Raw genomic sequence first — 21,072 nt, 5'->3', positions numbered from 1 at the left:
CACATTAACCAAACTCCCAAGACTGATGCACAAACCATAATGCAAAGTTTCAAATTTACCATGAGAAGCATATCTATGAGGAGACTAAGCTATTCATATTTGCCGAAGCGCACATTTTTCTCCCTGAAGGCTAATCTTTGTGGAAAGTTAAATTCTATGCAAAGTTTCTTGGAGAGCATAAAATCAAAATAGAGTTGGAGGAATTTAATGGATTGTGAAGCCAAGCTGTGGAAGCCTGAGGCATCTGTTTCTTTTGGAGGGATAAATCTACATTAAGGATAGAATGGAATCTGTTTGGGGTTTTCCTGGTGGCTCAGTGGTAAAGAATCTTCCTGCCAAGCAGGCAACACGGGTTTGATCCCTGGATCGGGAAGATCCCCAGGAGAAGGAAATGGCAATCCTCTCCGGGATTCTTGCCTGGGACATCCCATGAGTCAGACACAACTGAGGGACTAAACAAGAGAGTCCGTTTTACTGATACTATGTAGATTATTCCCTTTCCTTTTCTATTTCTTTAGACAGACTATAACGTATTTAGTTAAGTCAGACTTTCTAAATTCTAATCTCTATTCCATCTTCCATCCCTGAGATTCCATCGGAGTTTCCAGGTTGGGTGTTGGGTTTTCATCATCTTCTCCCTTCCAAGCATTCCCCAGGCTGGCACGTCCAAGCATCTGTCCATTTAAAAGCTCTCTTAGGTAATTCTGGTGTTGCTGAAGAAGCATGATTTAACACTAAGATTCATTTTTCATACATCCTCAGTTTTTGCTCATTTTATCCTTTATAACAACTTTAAAATCTAGCAATACTTTGGAGCTACTTTCTTACCCCGTCAACCACTTAAACAAACATAATCATTCTAAGGTACTCTTTCTTTGAAGTTACATGACATGGTGTCACTTCTTTTTAAAAATGTTTATTATTTATTTATTTACTTACTTTTGGCTGAATGGGGACTTCATGGCTGCACGCGGGCTTTCTACTCTGGATGCAGAGCGCGGGCTTCTCACTGCGGTGGTTTCTCTTGTTGCAGAACGCAGGCTCTAGGGCACATGGGCCTGAAGGAGTTGCTGCTTCCGGGCTCTACAGCACAGGTTCCGTAGTTGTGATGAACAAGCTTATTTGCCCTGTAGCATGTGGAATCTTCCCCCAACCTTGTCCCCTGCATTGGCAGTCAGATTCTTGGTGACTGGACCACCAGGGAACTCCAGTTCTCCTTATTCCTTTTGGTTCTCTCATTGTGATTTATTCAGGCACCAGGTAAGTCATCATTCATTCATTCAGCAATATTAATGACCACCTCCTATATGTCAGGCTTTGTTCTGGGCACAGGGAAAGGGGCAATAAACCAAACGGTAAAAAAACGTTGCCCTCATATATGTGATCGAAGGGGCAAGTGTAAGGGTATATCTAATGTATCCAATAACGATAAATGCCGTGGAAAAAAATAAGGCTGTGAGAGACTGAGAACAGGATTCAGGTTGACGGCGGCGGGGAGCGGGGGCAGAACAGAAGTTTAGTGCTGGACATTTTGCCAGATGCTCCTAGATATCTAAGTGTCTAGTTAAATATGTGCATCTGGAGCTCTGGGCTCCGGGCTGTTTGGGTCTGTTTGGATCTGATTATTCAATATAAGGTTGGGGAATCAGAAAATTCTAAGCTCTTGACATGGTTATATTCCTACAAGCACTCTTAATTTAACTTTAGAACTCTGTCACTTAGAAAAACTGTCATAATATGCTGCCCTTTTGGACAGGGGCTATGCTCTCTCTGCTCCACTGTCTACCTTACTAAGAATCCAGACTTGCCTGGTGGTCCAGCGGTTAAGACCCTGTGCTTCTAAATGCAAGAGATGAGGTCTCAATCCCTGGTCAGGGAACTAACATCCCACGTGCTGCGTGGTATGGCTAAAAACAAAAACGAAGGCAAAAAAAAAAAAGAAAATCTTACTGAGAATCATAATGTGAGACTGGTGTTAGGTTAGGAGGGGCATAGACTATTAAGAGTTGATTGGTTTTGTGAAATGTTATAGGAGTATAATAAACAGATCTGAAGCTTCGATAGGCGTAGAAGTAAAACTAATGTACCGATTCACAGATGAAAAAATAAAAGTAAACGGCCAGTGATGAGCATTGAGTTTTTGGTAATAATCAGAAATTAATGTCAACATACATCATTTTAATAAGCTTTTGCAGACAGCCTGAGTTTCAATTGTATTTCTTTGAAAGCTCCGCGTGTGCTTTGGAGATGCTTAAAGAATGTTTATAATTATTCAGTTTGCATTCTGTTGACTCAGGGATCTCTCTTGTGCCTGATATATGGCCTAATATTCCCCTTTGCATTTCTCAGAGGTAGTTTAAAATATTAGATCACAGAATCAATCAGATTGGATGGCAGGGAGGGCAGGATTCTGCTTCAGACGTGTGACAGGTTCTGTTTTGCAAGGATGACCACAACAGTATCTTCCATTCTACCTGCTCTTCCAATGTCACCTTGAGATTCCTCCCACTGAGGAGCAGGGGAAGGCTTCTGTCCCTTTCCCTTGACCCTAGGCAGATCCTTATGACTTCCTTGACCAGTAGAATATGGTAAAAGTGACCATGTTATTTCTGAAGCAGGACTGTTAATACACCATGCACTTTGGCCTTGCTCTTTGGGGATGGTCACTGTTAGAATTCAGCACCATATTGTTAGGAAACCCAAGCAGCCCACGTTGTTGTTGTTTTTCAGTCGCTCAGTCGTGTCTGACTCTTTGCAACCTCATGGACTGCAGCACGCCAGGCTTCCCTGTCCATCACCAACTCCCGGAGCTTGCTCAAACTCATGTCCATCAAGTCGGTGATGCCATCCAACCATCTCATCCTCTGCTGCCCCCTTTTCCTCCTGCCCTCAGTTTTTCGCAGCATCAGAATCTTTTCCAGTGAGCTGGCATCAAGTGGCCAAAGTATTGGAGCTTCAGCATCAGTCCTTCCAGTGAATAAGCTGTCCACGTAGAAAATCCATCTGGAGAAGTTAACTGTAGGGGTCCCAGCTGACAGCCCAACTGAGGGCTTGGCGAACAGTCATAATCAACAGCCAGCCTTAGGGAAGGGCAGGCAGATGCTCATACCCTCTTGCAGTCAAGTCCCCACACACAGCCTTCAAGCCTTTCCAGCTGGGGTCCCAGCCACGGAGGATCAGAAACAAATTGTCCCTGTCAGATTGCCGGCCTAGAAATGATTCTTCCCCACTAAGGTTTAGGAGTGATTTCTTACCCAGTAACAACTAAAACAATATCCTTGGGTGTCATGCTTGATGATAATAATACTACCATTGTTCATTTACTTTAGAGCTAGTCTGCCTTTTTCTTCTATCTAAAAATAAAATAAAATACCTTTCTAAAGAAATTCCTTAGAATAAGAAATCAAAAAGTTGAGGAACATTCAAGTATTACTTATGCTTACTCTTTCTGAAGATGGTGGGATAGGAAACAGAGAAGCTCTAACATGAAGACTTAGAGGAGAAAATAAACTCCTTAACCTATGCGTGCTTACTCACTCAGCCATGTCCAACTCTTTGTGACCCCATGGACTATAGCCTAACAGACACCTCTGTCCATGGGGATTCTCCAGGCAAGAATACTGGAGTGGGTTGCCATGCCCTCCTCCAGAGGATCTTCCCAACTCAAGGATCAAACCCAGGTCTCCCGCATTTCAGATGGATTCTTAACCATCTGAGCCACCAGAGAAGCCCAAGAATACTGGAATGGGTAGCTTATCCCTTCTCCAGGGGAAACTTCCTGACCCAGAAATTGAACCGGGGTCTCCTGCATTGCAGGCGGATACAGGAGAAAATAAACTCCTTAAACTAAATTTGTCCTAAGGTTCTTATCACGAAATTGTCAACTTTGAATATGATGACACTGTGTCATTCTTTACCAAGCCTCAAGATTTTCTGCATTATTGTCATAGCCATGGACCCACGGAAGAGGACATTTCCCTGCAATTCCTTTTCACAGGAAATAGTTTTTCTAGTTTTTTTCCCCCTAAAATGCATCGTCTCTCTGTAAGCTATACTGATCCACTAAAGAAGTGTCATATAAGAAATATCAAGTAAAATGCCACGATTTCTGTTGCTTTAGTTGTGAAATAGAGTCAATATTCTGGAGGCAATGAACCTGTTAGGCTAAAGCTAAGCAGATGTATCTCGTCTCTCTGCTGCTCATTCATTCTGTCTTCTTTCTCTGAGTGGACCACTGGGCTTGATATCCTCTAATGATTGCTTAAAGTTCTTTTATCCTTACAAGATTTCCGCAGTTTAGCCAGTGCCACATTGTTCAACAGCATGGGACTGGATGGTGACGGCTTGGTTCATAACATGATACTAACTAGCTGAGTAATTGTGGGCAAGTCATCCAACCTCGGTTCCTTCATCTGTAAAATGGGGAGAATAAGAGTGCCTGCTTTATGGGGGTATTGAGAACATTAAATGAGTTAATGAATACTTGGAGCAGTAAATGTCTGACACTATAAGCTTTATGAGCATTGTGTGTTGTTATTCACCTTTCCATGTTGTGACGATCTTGAGTTTTCTTTTGAGAAGAAGCTGAATGAGTACTCCTTTCTGTGTTGGGGGTTTTGTCGAGGTGACTGACGAACTGGGTGTAAATTAGACCGCATGACCTCAGGCCCCTTCAAGTGTTCTAGGGTAATCTGAGTTCCAGGATTAATTGACCCTAGAGGTGGTTGTCCCAAGAGTAATGATTCATAATACACGGAGAAGACATCAAGGTCGATTATGGTCGGGTAGCTACTTCCAAGGCTAGCAACTCTATTTAGAAATTTTATGTACAGTTCCCACACTGGAGCTCAAAGAGATGCCAATAATTTTAATCGGAGGTTTGTAGAAGTTTCAACAAATTGAAAAGTGGCATGTAAATAGACTCGTTAGACCCATTCCCTCAGTTGTCAGATGCTCTATACATGGATTGCATGTCTTGGGTGTGACTCCATACGCAGAAATATCAGGGACTATTTTGCCGAACGGAAGCTTTCTGGGTGAGAAACCTGACAGGCTGGATGTTAAACTTATTGTCACTTTGGTAGCTACAAGTAAATAAGGTAAACACATAAGATCATTCGAGGAAAACTTTTAGGCCGTCAATGCTTCGTTTCTAGATAAAAATATTCAGACTCTGATGGAAATGAAATGCGGGTTGGCGACTTTTTTCTTCCTTACATTCTGGATTATTTTTTGGTTTATGCGGCCTGCGATTCATGGGGTCGCAAAGAGTCGGACACGACTGAGCGACTGAACTGAACTGAACTGAACTGAATAATTGAGAAAGAGGAAGGAACAGCCAGTCGAATGAGAAGGAAACCCTCCATTAGATGAGAGACATTGGGATAAAGAATGTTCCTGATAATTCCAAGCAGGTCTACACATGCTTTGATTATTGGGAAAAAGAAAAACTTAAAAAGTTATTTGCAGAAATGGGCAAAGAATCATCTCCATCAGCAGTATTCAGGTAGGTGTCACCCATGTCCCGTAGTCTGTAAAAAGATCTGTTTGATTAAAAAGATATCAAGATTGTTTGAGGTATAGACCCCACTCAGGTCACATGCTTGGAGTATGGGGCTGGCTGTTAAACGACTGCAAACGCAGGCCAAGCTGCAGATTGTACGTATCTTGATTTTACAATGTGGCAGAGACCAGCGTAGCTCAAAGGGAGATTAAAGGATTTTCTACACTATTTAGTTGGTCATCTTTGAACTGTGGGCTCATCCTGGGACCAGGCAATCTCATATGGGATGAAAGGAAAGAAAGAAAGGGAGAAAAGAGAGACTAGATAGGAGGAATGCTGGGTTTGCTGACGTCAGTAGGAGGTTGAGCTCAGGGAAACAGGGAAAATGCTAAATACCCAGATTTAAAAAGATGACCCATTCTTGGGATCTCGTAGGCAGCTTCAAGGGATACTGCGGGGAGAACACGTAGGAACCTGGGTTATCTCCTATGCGTAGGTGAGGCGTGGACCTGAGCCCAAACCTAAGGAGGTCTTGCCATCCCAGAGTAAAATGGGAATTTAAGAGGACTTCCCTGGCGGTCTAGGGTTTACGACTTTGCCTTCCAATGCAGGGGGTGCAGTTTGATCCCTTGGTTGGGGAGCTAAGATCTCACATGCCTCTAAGCCAAAACACCAAAGCATGAAACAGAAACAATATTATTTAACAATTATAATAAAGACTTTAAAAATGGTCCACATCAAAAAAAAAAAAAAATCTGTAATTAGACAACCCTTTACCTTGCCAGCCTGCCCGGTATCCCTAGACACTCTCTTCCAGCCAAACCTGCCTTCCTTCCTGAGCACCAACCTGCTTCTCCCCTTGGGCTCTGCACTGCTCTGTCCCAGCTTTGCCCTCCACCAGGAGCACCCTTGCCTGGGGTAGCTTCGTGCCTCTTTACCTGCTCCAGCCAACCCTCCTTGGGTGTCGTTTCGTCCCTGTAATATAATTCCACACTTAAATGAACTCTGCGAGTTCAGCCCTGAGAGAAGACTGTTAAAGCAGCCAAACTGGGAAAGAGCCATGATTTCAAAGGAATGATTTATTTCTTATTTACGTACTGAATTTATTTATGCATTTGAATAGGCGATACACCCTTTTTCCTCCCTGGGGATAATCACTGTTACTAGTTTTTTTTTTTTTTAATTATTTATTTTAATGGAGGCTAGTTACTTTACAATATTGTGGTGGTTTTTTGCCATACATTGACATAAATCAGCCATGGGCGTACACGTGTCCCCCATCCTGAGCGCCCCTCCCACCTCCCTCCCCATCCCATCCCTCAGGGCTGTCCCAGTGCACCGGCTTTCAGTGACCTGTTTCGTGCATCGAACTTGGACTGGTGATCTGTTTCACACATGGAAATATACATGTTTCAATGCTATTCTCTCAAATCATCCCACTTTTGCCTTCTCCCACAAAGTCCAAAAGTCTGTTCTTTATATCTGTCTCTTGCTGTCTCGCATATAGAGTCATTGTTACCATCTTTCTAAATTCCATATATATGCGTTAATATACTGTACTGGTGTTTTTTTGTGACTTCTTCCAGTGAGTTGTTAGTTTTCATTTGCTAAGTCATGTCTGACTCTTTGTGATCCCCCGGACTGCAGCACACAAGACTCCTCTGTCCTCCATTTTCTCCCAGAGTTTGCTCAAATTCATGTCTATTGAGTCAGTGATGCTATTTAACCATCTCATCCTCTGTCACCCCCTTCTCCTCTTGGCTTCAGTCAGGGTCTTTTCAAATGAGTCAGCTCTTCACATCAGGTGGCCAAAGTATCAGGGCTTCAGCTTCAGCTTCAGCATCAGTCCCTCCAGTGAATATTCAGGGTTGATTTCTTTTAGGATTGACTGGTGTAATCTTGCAGTCCAAGGGACCCTCAAGAGTCTTCTCGAGCTCCAATTCAAATGCATCAATTCTTTATGGTCCAGTTCTCACATGCGTACACGATGGATAGCTCCAGTGAGCTATCAAGTGTTGATAAACAGATGCCACTCCCCCATAGAAATGTTAGTATACTATTCTCACTTTTTGCTACCTTTTATCTCTTATAATATCTTGGTGTTTTATTTCATCTTTTTCCTTAGCTACCTCATTCTTTGTGTGTCCCTTTTTTCCTTTTTTCTTTTTGTTTAAATTCAAGTATAGTTGATTTACAATGTTGTGTTAATTTCAGTTGTACAACAAAGTGATAGTTTTATATAAAACCGTGTCTCAGTTCAGTTCAGTTCAGTCGCTCAGTCGTGTCCAACTCTTTGCAGCCCCATGAATCGCAGCACGCCAGGCCTCCCAGTCCATCACCATCTCCCGGAGTTCACTCAGACTCACATCCATCGAGTCCGTGATACCATCCAGCCATCTCATCCTCTGTCGTCCCCTTCTCCTCTTGCCCCCAATCCCTCCCAGCATCAGAGTCTTTTCCAATGAGTCAACTCTTACATAAATATATATGGCTATGTATTTAACTATGTATATATTCTTTTTCAAATTCTTTTCCCTTATAGATTATAACAAAATATTGAGTAGAATTTCCTGTAATTTAATGTAACTTAACTTTTGGTTGATAAAATCCTATCATACTGATATATTGAAATTTGCTGTATCATTCAGTATATTTTCCTATTAAAAACAGTGCAGATTAATAGTCTTCTCTGTGTTATTTTGCATCAGTGTAAGTATATTTGAGGGATAAATACCAAAACCTTGGATAAGTGTCATCAGATCATCCTCCAAAGAGATCTGACAGCTGTGTTGTCAACAGGCACGTATTGAGTTCTCCTTAACTGTTGATAATCAAATGTTTCGATATCTGCTCAACAATTGAGTGTTAATTTTACGTTAGGTGAATTTCATCTCAGTTTAAGACAAAAAAAGCAGATTGGTACTGGGCATATTTGTTATCTCTAAGATGACAAACAACTAATCTGGGAAGCTTCTTGATCTTTGGCAATTTAAAAGCCATTGTAAACGCTATATAAAACAGTTGAGCTTAAACTCCTCAGAAGGGTCCTAGAAATTTTCTCCCAAGTAATTAAAGGATTGCTGTGTTGTGTTTGAAGTCTCCTTAATGATTGTCTGAGAACTCTTGTTGCCAAACAGGTTCTAAGGGTGTATTAGGTGCAATTAAAAAAAAAAATACACCCACAACATTAGCCCAGACTCGAAGAATTAATTGGGAATTGTTCTCTTTGCAAATTAATTTTTCACCAAATCAGTTGTTAAGCTATCTACCCAAACCAGTACTTAGTGGCTTTCAGTTCAGTTGGCTAATGTTAGTGTTCCAAAGAAGAGAAAGGAGCTCACGGTGAGCAGTCAAGGTTGACTTTTTACATCTTCCTGTAATTACTGCGTGGGACTAAAAATAGCTACGTGGCTGTGTGTTTTTTTTAAAGCTACTATAGTTAGATCGACTGTAAACATTATGCAGTTTACCTGTGTTGTAACTCGCTTCCACAAACATGCAGTGTGCAAAGCACGGAACCGGGTGCCGAGGGGGTGGATATGAAAAGACCTGACAGCCGTCCTTAAGCCGACCAGGTGTGAGGTTTCTAGAAACTGCTATCGTCATTTTTCAATACCTAAAAACCCATTTGTTCTGAATGGCCAGTTTTCTGTTAGGGCAAAAGCATGTTGGAAAAATATTAATAGCCAGTAATTTGACATTGTTTGAAGAAGGCTTTTTTTTTTTTAGCAGGTGGGGATCTAGAGTATCTATTAATGGTGATTTTGATTTGTCTTAGTAACAGAGGATGTCCTGACACCCACGGTCTACAGGGGCCAGTTGGGCTTTACATTCTCTGCTGTTCTGCAGTGGGAATGAAAGGCTGAAGGCTGCCTGCCACTTGAAAAGATGGCAGCTTTTCAAAGTCCTGGAGTGCTCCCCTCCCTTGAATCTGTTAAGGCATTCAGAGCCGAGTACAAGAAACTCAGGGTCTGAATTTGGACTCTCTCTTTGCTGAGTTGGCATAGCATATTAATGCTCTCTTCCTATTGGCAATTTTTGGTGTTGTTAATAAATTCTTAGGGCTTCCCTGGTGACTCAGACAGTTAAGAATCTGCCTGTAATGCAGGAGACCTGGGGTTCGATCCCTGGATTGGGAGGATCCCCTGGAGAAGGGAATGGCAACCCTCTCCAGTATTCTTGCCTGGAGAATCCCATGGACAGAGGAGCCTGGCGGGCTATAGTCTATGGGATTGCAAAGAGTCAGACACGACTAAGCAACTAACACTTTCTTCTTAATAAAGTTTTAGTACCTTTTTTTTCCTGTAGTTTATTATTATTATTATTTATTTTTTGACCAAGTCATGGGGCGTGTGGGATCTTAGTGCCCTGACCAGGGACTGAACCCATGCCCCTGCTTTGGAAGTTAGTTAAGTCGCTCAGTCGTGTTCAACTCTTTGCTACCCCGTGGACTGCAGCCCACCAGGCTCCACCATCCATGGGACTCTCCAGGCAAGAACAGTGGAGCAGGTTGCCATTTCCTTCTGCATTGGAAGGGTGTAGTCTCAATCACTGGACTACCAGGGAAGTCCTACCTTGTGGTTTTATGTTGATGTAAGGCAGTGTAAATGTTACAGAAACCGTCATTTTAGAGTTGTTATTGTACTATTAGTCTCAAATAGATAACATTTAATAAACCAAAATAGGGGAAGAAATGCCTAACACAAGAATAATCACAGGGCAATTCTGAAGTACCCGAATTCAATGAGAAAAATCAACGTTCACGTGTATTGCTGATGTGACAGTAAGCACGCATGACATTTCCTCCCAGGCAGAATCAGTGCAGTTCGTACCGTGTGTTGACAGCCAATGGGAGTTTCCTCTTCAGTATCCACGTGGAGAAATATGATGGGAACATAGTTCTGTTGAGACTTCCCTGGTGGCTCAGACGGTAAAGCGTCTGCCTACAATGCGGGAGACCTGGGTTCAATCCCTGGGTTGGGAAGATCTCCTGGAGAAGGAAATGGCACCCCACTCCAGTATTCTTGCCTGGAAAATCCCATGGACGGAGGAGCCTGGTGGGCTATATTCCAAGGGGTCACAAAGAGTCGGACACAACTGAGCCACTTCACTTCACTTCACTTCACTTCTGTTGCCTAAAAGGCAGATCATCAGAACAGCCTCCTAAGGGACGTCCGGGTTGCTTTCATGTTCTATAGGCTTTTTTGTGTTTAATCTAGTGGGGTCCTGTGAACGCAGTCCACTGTTTACAGAGATACGATCAGCACTGTGCATTTGACCACTTGAAAAACTCGAGGTTCCTTCCTGACCAGCCATCATTCAGAAAACCAAAGCAAACAGCTAAACAAGCAGGAGGGGTATTGTTTATTTCTTTCCAGTTAATTATTGTCAAATAGGAATTTGTGTGGCAGCTTTGGGCCCCAGATGGAGCAGGCAGCTCTTTTGGAGCTTTACTCATTGATTATTGTAAACACAGGAGCAAATTACAAAATTTTTTCTTAAATCACTCCAAAATATTTTCTTAAATCACTCCACTCCATGATGTCTGTTTCATCCAAAATCACTGTTAAACTCATAAAGACTTTTTATGAAACCAATGCAATCCCATTGTTGGTTTAACCTAGGAAATCATCTTGGCTGGTGTATGTTGGCTTTTGTCTGGGGAAAAATATGACAATTTGATTGTCTTTTTGATGTGTTATTTTATTATTTCTAGCTAGGAAAAGCTGATACTTGCTTGCTTGAAATAAATTCCCCACTTCAGATTTTCATGGGGCAGAGTTTTCAATTTGTAGAAATTCTTGTGGTACAATTTAGCTGCCTTACATTCTTTATCCCAGCTTTATTGACATAATTGACATGTAACATGGTAAAAGTTTAAGAAGTACAACTTGTTGATTTGATGCTTATGTATTACAAAGTGGTTACCACCATAGTTACCTAACACCTCCATCATGTCACGTAGTTATCATCTCTTTCTTGTGGTGAGAACAGTTAAGAGCTACTCTCTTAACAACTTTTAGGTATGTAATATGGCATCATTATATTATAGGACTTCCTGGGTGGCTCAGATGGTAAAGCGTCTGTCTACAATGCAGGAGACCCAGGTTCGATCCCTGGGTCAGGAAGATTCTCTGGAGAAGGAAATGGCAATCCACTCCAGTACTATTGCCTGGAAAATCCCATGGACAGAGGAGCCTAGAGGGCTACAGTCCATGGGGTCGCAAAGAGTTGGACACGACTGAGCGACTTCATTCACTTCACTTATAGCATCATTAACTATAATTACCATGCTGTACATCAGATCCTGAGAACCTTTTCACCTTCCAAGTGCAAAGTTCCACCCTTTCACCAACATCTCACCATTCCCATATTCAGCCCTAGTCCTACCCCCTGGTCCTTGGTAACCACCATTCTACTCTCTGTTTGGCTTTTTTATATTCCACATATAAGTGACACTATACAATATTGTCTTTTGGTGTCCAATTTCTTTCATGTAGCATAATACCTTCCAAGTCTATCCATGTGTCACAAATGTTGGAATTTCCTTCTTTCTCATGACTGAATAATATTCCATTGCTTATATATACATCACATGTCTTTATTTATGTATTCTTATTTTAGTAAGTGGTAAGTGCCTGTATATAAAAGTGGCCTCTTCTTTACTGCATTTAAAATAATCCAGGGGGCGATGGGAGGGAGAGGATACATGTGTACACAGAGCTGAGTCACGTTGCTGTGCAGCAGAAGCTAACACAACATTGTAGAGCAGTCATACTCCAATTAAAAAAACAATCCAGTATTCTCCATATCCTATATGACAAGTCTAAAAACACAATTTTGAGGTAGTGAAAATTGCAGTGAACCTTAGCAATTCTTTTTTGTCTTTTTCTTTCTGCAGTAATTTTTAATCAGCTGTATATGAGATGCTGTTTGAATCTTTTCAAAACCTGAAATGTTTTTTAAGTTTAAGAAATTTTTCACTGACGCTGGCTCTTTTGGTATTAGTAAAATAGTTATTTTGCCAAGATACTCATTCTGTTATACCCTGGAGGAATACAGGGGTGAGCTCACAGAGGATGCCTACCCTCATAGAGCTTACAAATCAAATAACAGCCCAGATAAGTGTGGATTTATACTCTTATCATGACCACAAAAGAGAAGTACATCATATTATGAGACCATGATTGGGGAGCTAGCTAAGACTAGGAGTTTCAAGAGGTTTCCCTGGGGAAGTGAATACTGTCTTGTTCGTTTATGCTATCTTTACAAATACTGCCTGGAAAAAAAAAAATTGCACAGCATGCCTACAATCTTCCACACCTTAAATTATTCAAGATTTTTTTTTTTTCTGAAGGGAAAATATCAGTCAGATAGACAAACCCATGTTTATAGCAGCTTTATTTATAATTGTCAAAACTCAAGAAAGAAACATGATGTCTTTCAATAGGTGAATGGTAAAACAAACTGGTATTTTCAGACGATGGAATATTATTCAGCAATAAAGAGAAATGAGCTATCAAGTCACAGAAAGATGTGGAGGAATTTTAAAAAAATTGAATTGAAGTGTAGTTGATTTACAATATCGTGTAAGTTTGTAGCACAGTGATTCAGATATACAGGGACACACACACACACATATACACATAAATATATGCATGCTTTTTCAGATTCTTTTCCCCTGTAGGTTATTACATAATATTGATTAGGGTTCCCTGTGCTATATAGTAGGTCTTTGTATGACATGGAGGAACTTTAAATGCATACTGCTGACACCACCCTTATGGCAAAAAGTGAAGAGGAACTAAAAAGCCTCTTGATGAAAGTGAAAGTGGAGAGTGAAAAAGTTGGCTTAAAGCTCAACATTCAGAAAACGAAGATCATGGCCTCTGGTCCCATCACTTCATGGGAAATAGGTGGGGAAACAGTGTCAGACTTTATTTTTGGGGGCTCCAAAATCACTGCAGATGGTGACTGCAGCCATGAAATTAAAAGACGCTTACTCCTTGGAAGGAAAGTATGACCAATCTAGATAGCATATTGAAAAGCAGAGACATTACTTTGCCAACAAAGGTCCATCTAGTCAAGGCTATGGTTTTTCCTGTGGTCATGTATGGATGTGAGAGTTGGACTGTGAAGAAAGCTGAGCGCCAAAGAACTGATGCTTTTGAACTGTGGTGTTGGAGAAGACTCTTGAGAGTCCCTTGGACTGCAAGGAGATCCAGCCCATCCATTCTGAAGAAGATCAGCCCTAGGATTTCTTTGGAGGGAATGATGCTAAAGCTGAAACTCCAGTATTTTGGCCACCTCATGCAAAGAGTTGACTCATTGGAAAAACTCTTATGCTGGGAGGAATTGGGGGCAGGAGGAGAAGGGGACGACAGAGGATGAGATGGCTGGATGGCATCACCGACTCGATGGATGTGAGTCTGAGTGAACTCCGGGAGTTGGTGTTGGACAAGGAGGCCTGGCGTGCTGAGATTCATGGGGTCACAAAGAGTCGGACACGACTGAGCGACTGAGCGACTGAGCTGAACTGAACTAAAGTGAAAGAACTGGTCTGAGAAAGCTACACACTGTCTGATTCTAACTATATTACATTTTAGAGAAGGCAAACTATAAGAAAAAAAAAGCCGCTCAGTCTTGGCCAACTCTTTGCAACACATGAACTATGCAGTCCCTGGAGTTCTCTAGGCCAGAATACTGGAGTGGGTAGCCTTTCCCTTCTCCAGAGGATCTTCCCAAGGTAGGGATCGAACCCAGGTCTCCCACATTACAGGCAGATTCTTTACCAGTTGAGCCACCAGGGAAGCCCAGGAATACTGAAATGGGTAGCTTATCCCTTCCAGGGGATCAAACCAGGGTCTCCTGCATTGGAGGTGAATTCTTTACCAAACTAAAAAAGTCATTTTTGGTGGTACTACACCAAGAGTGAGGCTCTAGTTTCAAGAATATTAAAATACTCAAATATATAATGATGTTGTGTGACAATAACCAAGGTATGGTTGGCTCGCTCTGTTGGGCAGTATTGCTATTCCTTTATTTGTAATAAGTAAAAAAGCAAGTAACTCTGCAAGCCAAATTCTATGTTGGAAGTGCTTTGGGTCACTCAGATGAGAACAACAAGGTTAATAGCTGTTAGGTTTTAATCTTTCTTAAAGCAAAACTTGAACTTGACTTTTGTTTCAATTGCTGCGTATAGTACCAACTATTATTATGACCTCTTGTGTTGTTGGACTTTGTTTCCTTTACTTAGAATAAACAGAGGTTTTACTTATTTATGGTTGCACTGGGTCTTTGTTGCAGTACCTGGGTTTGCACTGTGGTTCACTTCTCTTGTTGCGGAAAACAGGCTCTAGGCGGGCAGGCTTCGCTAGCTGCGCCCCTAGGGCCCTAGAGCGCGGTGTAGCTGTGGCTCACAGGCTTAGTTGCTCTAAGGCATGTGGAATCTTCCCAGACCAGGGATCAAACCTATGTCCCCTGCGTTGGAAGGGGGGTTCTTTACCACTGGACCATCAGGCAAGTCCACATAAAATTTTTTTGTTGTAAAATATACATAATATTTCTCTGAACTATCTGTGTTGATTTTTTAAACTTGAATAGCTTTTAGTTATTAAGACATGAGTTTGAGTAAACTCTGGGAGTTGGCGATGGACAGGGAAGCCTGGCATGCTGCAGTCCATGGGGTCACAGAGTCCGATAGGACTGAGCAACTGAACTGAACTGATACTTAATATAAAATGTGCTGTTGTAACCACTTTTAAGTGTACAGTTCAATGGCTCTAAGAGTGGGTTTGCACTTAGAGAAGTTACGTGACTTTACACTGTTAGTGTGGTGGGGCGCTGAGACAGGGGTCCAACTGTGGTGCCTCATGCTGCAGCGTCCACAAACCTCCCTCCCTCTGCCCTGCAATAAAACACGGAGTCTGTAGCAACGCTGTATGTTTTTAGTTTACTCATTTTAGTTCATTTTTAAAGCATGACACAGAAATAGCTCAAAAGAATGGAATAAAATGCAGCTAGAAACACTTTACAACCTCTCAAAAATAGAGCCAAACACGATGGGTTTTCTTTGAGCTATCTGTTTGTGTTTATTTTTAAAACTTGAATCAGTTCAGTTCAGTCGCTCAGTCGTGTCTGGCTGTTTGCAACCCCATGAATCGCAGCATGCCAGGCCTCCCTGTCCATCACCAACTCCCGGAATTCACTCAAACTCACGTCCATTGAGTCGGTGATGCCATCCAGCCATCTCACCCTCTGTCGTCCCCTTCTCCTCCTGCTCCCAATCCCTCCTAGCATCAGAGTCTTTTCCAATGAGTCAACTCTTCGCATGAGGTGGCCAAAGTATTGGAGTTTCAGCTTTAGCATCAGTCCTTCCAAAGAACACCCATTCTCCTTCAGAATGGACTGATTGGATCTCCTTGCAGCTTTTACTTATGAAGAAAACTGACTGTGCTGCGTGCTACGTCACTTCAGTCGTATCCGACTCTTTGTGACCCTATGGGCTGTAGCCCGCCAGGCTCCTCTATCCATGGGGATTCTCCAGGAAAGAATATTAGGGTGAGTTTCCATTTCCTTCTCCAGAGGATCTTGCCGATGTAGAGATCAAACCTGTATCTCTTACGTCTACTGCATTAGCAAGTGGGTCCTTTACTACTAGCACCACCTGGGTAGCCAAGAAAACTGACTACTCATGTATAATTAATGAAAAGAAAATACTTGTGCCAGGATTATAGATATCTAAACATTTGGCTGTCTCACAATCCTTGGTAACAGCTTGGGGAAAGCAGCCATGTACTAGAATTTTAAGGGTTTTTTTGTTTTTGTTTTTTTTTGCACCTGAGCTCAGAGACTTAAGGGCGTGGAGACCCTGTTGATTCCTGGGTTGAGAAGATCCGCTGGAGAAGGGATAGGCTACCCACTCCAGTATTCTTGGGCTTCCCTTGTGGCTCAGCTGGTAAAGAATCCGCCTGCAATGGGGGAGACCTGGGTTCGATCCCTGGGTTGGGAAGATCCCCTGGAGAAGGGAAAGGCTACCCTTTCCAGTATTCTGGCCTGGAGAATTCCATGAGCTGAGTGACTTTCACTTTCAGGGACTTAAGTTCTCCTAGTTATTGTGATTGGAACTTGTAGAAAACAAGGCCAAAAAGAAAAAGCAACCTCATGCATGTAAAATCTCATGTTATTGTAGGTTTTTCAAAAGTAACATGTTTAATGCCTCCATGAGAGCAGGGTACTTTTATGCTCACAACTGCAGCCCTAGCTCTTGGCAGAAAGGCTAGCACACATCATCCTGAAATCCAGGATAGAAACAATGTATGTGAGCTAAACTCATTCTGATCATGGGCTTGAAGGAATTAAACAGTAAAAGAGTTACAGTTGTAGCTGAAGAAGTTTCCACTAATTCATTCATTCCACAAATATTTAACAATGGCCTCCTGGTGGCATGTGCCCTGTTAGTCTTGTTCGATGGTGCAAGACATGGTGAGTCAGGCTCAGATGAGGTCGTGCTCCATGGAAGAGGTAACTAGTGTTGGGGTTACAGGTGAGAGTCCCGGTGCATCTTTGGTAAATGGATTACTATGAAGGCCTCGGCACTTGGCAGCGCATTTAGAGATTTAGACAGAAAGACATTTGAAAGTGAGCCACGGATTCTTGTTTAATGTACGTAAGTCCGTGGAGATGTTTTCCCTTTTAGTAGAAGCACCACACTTGAATAAAAGGGCAGCATTTATGCTAGTTTTATCATGAATTAAGGAAATGGCAACCCACTCCAGTATTCTTGCCTGGAAAAGCCCTTGGACAGAGGCGCCTGGCGGGCTACCGCTGATGGGGTCGCAGAGTCGGACACGACTGAGCGACTAACACACACACAGCCTGGAAGGAAATGGAGTTACTTCCAGTATACTAGATATTTACTTATGCCATTTCCTTAGGTGTCCTAAAATATATATATGTGTGTGTGTGTGTATTGTAGGCTGCACCAGGTCTTAGTTGCAGCACATAGCCTCAGTAACTATGTGGTTTGGGCTTAGTTGCCCTGCAGCATGTGCGGTCTTAGTTCCCCGACAAGGGGTCAAACCTGTGTCCCCTGCATTGAAAGATGGATTCTTAACTACTGGACCACTAGGGAAGCCTCTCCTTAGGTATCTTTCAAAATAATAGCTAATTTAAATTAACATCAAACTATATTGATAATCAGAGAAGGCAATGGCGACCCACTCCAGTACTCTTGCCTGGAAAATCCCATGGACAGAGGAGCCGGGTAGGCTGCAGTCTTTTGGGTCGCACAGAGTCAGACACGACTGAAGCGATTTAGCAGCAGCAGCATATTGATAATCGGGAAAAATGCTCATTGAAGAAAACTTGGAATGCACAGAGAAGTATAAAATAGTGGGGGGCCCTCGGATCTCTAATCCCCTGAGGTAACCGTGACCATATATTACACTTCTCTGCATAGAAAATACACATCCAATTTTAAATCCAACAAACTACGAAAGACAGTTACAACCAATGACGCTTAAACTTTTAAGAAATGGTGAGCTTATGCAAAGCAATAAGATAAATTCAAAATTTCTAATAGATAAGTGAATAGAGGTTAAGAGAATAGTTATGAGAGGAAATTCCAAATGCTAATGAACCTGTGTAAAAATCTTCAATTCCTCAGTCATCAAAGAAATGCATAATAAAGCAATTTGTCTAACAAATTGGCAAAATGAATTTTTTTTGTTCATTTTTAAAAATTTGTTTGATTGAAGTATAATTGCTTTACAGAATTTTGTGATTTTCTGTAATACATCAACACGGATCAGCCATAGGTACACCCGTGTCTCCTCCCTCCTGGACTTCCCTCCCTCCCACCTCCCTCCCCATCCCAGCCTTCAGCCTGTCACAGAGCCCCTGTGTGAGTTCCCTGAGTCATACAGCAAATTCCCGTTGGCTATCTGTTTTACATATGGTGTAAATTTCTATGTTACTCTCTGCATCCATCTCCCCTTCTCCTTCCTCTCCTGCCCCCACGTCCATGGGTCTGTTCTCTGTGTCTGTTTCTCCATTGCTGCCCTGAAAATAAATTCATCAGGGCCGTCTCTTCAGATTCCATATATATGTGTCAGTATATGATATTTCTATTTCTTTTTCTGACTTACTTCACTCTGTACAATAGGTTCTAGGTTCATCCACCTCGTTAGAACTGATTAAAATACATTCCTTCTTATGGCCTGAGTAGTATTCCGTTGTGCATAGGCACCACAGCTTCTTTATCTGTTCATCTGTCAATGGACATCTAGGTTGCTTCCATGTTCTAGCTATTGTAAATAGTGCTGCAGTGAACATTAGGGCACATGTGTCTTTTTCAGCTTTGGTTTCCTCAGGGAATATGCCTAGGAGGGGGATTGCTGTGTTAAATGGTGGTTTTATTCCTAGCTTTTTAAGGAATCTCCATACCATCTTCCACAGGGGCTATATCAGTTTATATTCCCAGCAGCAATGCAAGGGTGTTCCCTTTTCTCCACACCCTATCCAGCGTTTATTGTTTGTAGTCTTCTGATGATGGCCATTCTGACTAATGTGAGGTGGTACCTTGCTGGAGGCTTGATTTGCATGTCTCTGATAATGAGTGATGCTGAGCATCTCTTCATGTGCTTGTTGGCCCTCTGTATGTCTTTGGAGAAATGTCTACTCAGGTCCCTTTCCCACTTTTTGATTGGGTTGTTTGCTTTTCTGGTATTGAATTGTATGAGCTGCTTGTATATTTTGGAAATTAATTATTTGTCCGTTGTTTCCTTTGCTATTATTTTCTCCCATTCTGAGGATTGTCTTTTCACCTTGTTTGTAGTTTCCTTTGCTGTGTAAAAGCTTTTAAGTTTAGTTAGGTCCCACTCGCTTATTTTTTATTTCCATTACTCTAGGACGTGGGTCATAGAAGATCTTGCTTTGATTTATGTCATCGAGTATTCTGCCTATGTTTTCCTCTAAGAGTTTTATAGTTTCTGCTCTTACATTTAGTTCTTTAATCCATTTTGAATTTATCTTTGTGTATGGTGTTAGGTAGTGTTCTAATTTTATTCTTTTGCATGTAGCTGTCCAGTTTTCCCAGCACCCTTTGTTTTTTGCTTTACAAATGGTAATATTAAATTCTGGTCATGTTCAGTAAGATAGCGGCCCTTATTCTCTGTTGGTGGGATGTAACTGTAATTGGTCCACCTTATCTGGAAGAGATCTGGGCAACAGACAAGGCTGATTTTCAGTCAGGATGCCCCAGCAGAGCTGGCCTCTGTTCTGATTGGATGGGTTAGTCTGTTGATATTTGGTTGTTAAATATTTTGACTGTCACTTCTGCTAATGGGTATCAGTGGGTTTTCAAATGATGTTGTCTGGAGAACTAGTAGTTCTTCTCATGGGACTGTAAACTAATTTTGGATTAACCTTTCTGAGATTTTTTTATAGTTTAATACAGTCAAGATCTGTTAGTACATAAGCTCCATAAGAATAGAAAATTTATGTTTTCTCTTTGCTGCTATGCCCTCCAGTGTTTGACACATAGTTGGTGCTCAATAAAATATCACTGGATGAGTGAATGAATGGATGAATGTGATTTTGGTATAGAGAAGACATAGCGTATGTTGCTTACCCTGTAATATAATGTGTTGTCTTAGCCATCATCAGCATTTTATTTGAGAAGAATTATCTATTATATTCCTGTGATAGTATGTGAAAAATATTTTTGGCTCTTAGACAATAATAGTCTTGGATTTTTTAAGTTTTTTGCTTGGAAGTGTGAAGTATTTTTTGCAATCAATAGTCAGTCCATACTTGGGTATTAAATGATGCCCATCTTCTGAAGAACATTTTATATTTTTTATGGGAACAAACTAAGAAGCCCATCAATCAAGGAAAAAGTAATAGTTCAATACTTAATGTAATAGATTTTTCTATTGACTTCATTTTTTTTTCTTTCATAAATGTATCTTCATTTTTGATTTCCCGTTGGCAGAGATTTCAGTGATCTTAAGTTCCTCTTGTATTGAAGGTTTCCTCATTAATCAAACTGTAAACTAATAATTACATATTATTTATGGTATAATTAGTATAGTATAATTGAGTCAGGTGGCTCAGTGGTAGAGTCCGCCTGCCAGGAGACACACGAGACCCGTTTCATCCCTGGGTGGGGAAGACCCCCTGGAGGAGGGCATGGCAACCCACTCCAGTATTCCTGCCTGGGAAATCCCATGGGCAGAGGAGCCTGGTGGTCTACAGTCCACAGGGTTGAAAAGAGTCAGACATGACTGAGCATGCATGAGCAATGAGCAATATGATATATTATAAATCAGTGTATGAAGCTGTGTATGGATAGAACGGTGTGTGCAGAAACAGTGAAATGCACATCCATGAGCATTTCATCCAGGGAAAGAAGTAGAGCTTTACTCCATCCAGAAGTCCCCTATGAGCCCGATCACATCTCCCCTTCCTGTCATACTGCCCTAATGGAGCATTATTCAAAATTTTGTATTAAAAACACTTCAGTTTTTCTTTGTAGTTTTTCATCACTTATGAATATACCAGTAAAC

General features: G+C 41.6%; 1 protein-coding gene and 1 non-coding gene across 13 annotated transcripts in view; both read left to right on the top strand.

Annotated features, from left to right (window-relative positions):
* Nucleotides 1-21,072, top strand: part of FNBP1 (formin binding protein 1) — a 134,658-nt gene that overhangs the window by 13,282 nt on the left and 100,304 nt on the right. The gene's annotated exons all lie outside the window — the stretch shown is intronic.
* On the top strand, nucleotides 11,560-11,631 carry TRNAC-ACA. Its single transcript has one exon. It is a non-coding gene; the product is annotated as a tRNA-Cys (tRNA).

This window comes from Capra hircus, chromosome 11, assembly GCF_001704415.2.
Source record: "Capra hircus breed San Clemente chromosome 11, ASM170441v1, whole genome shotgun sequence".
Taxonomy (NCBI): Eukaryota; Metazoa; Chordata; class Mammalia; order Artiodactyla; family Bovidae; genus Capra; species Capra hircus.
Note: the sequence above shows the minus strand (reverse complement) of the source record. Positions and strands in the feature narration are given on the sequence as shown.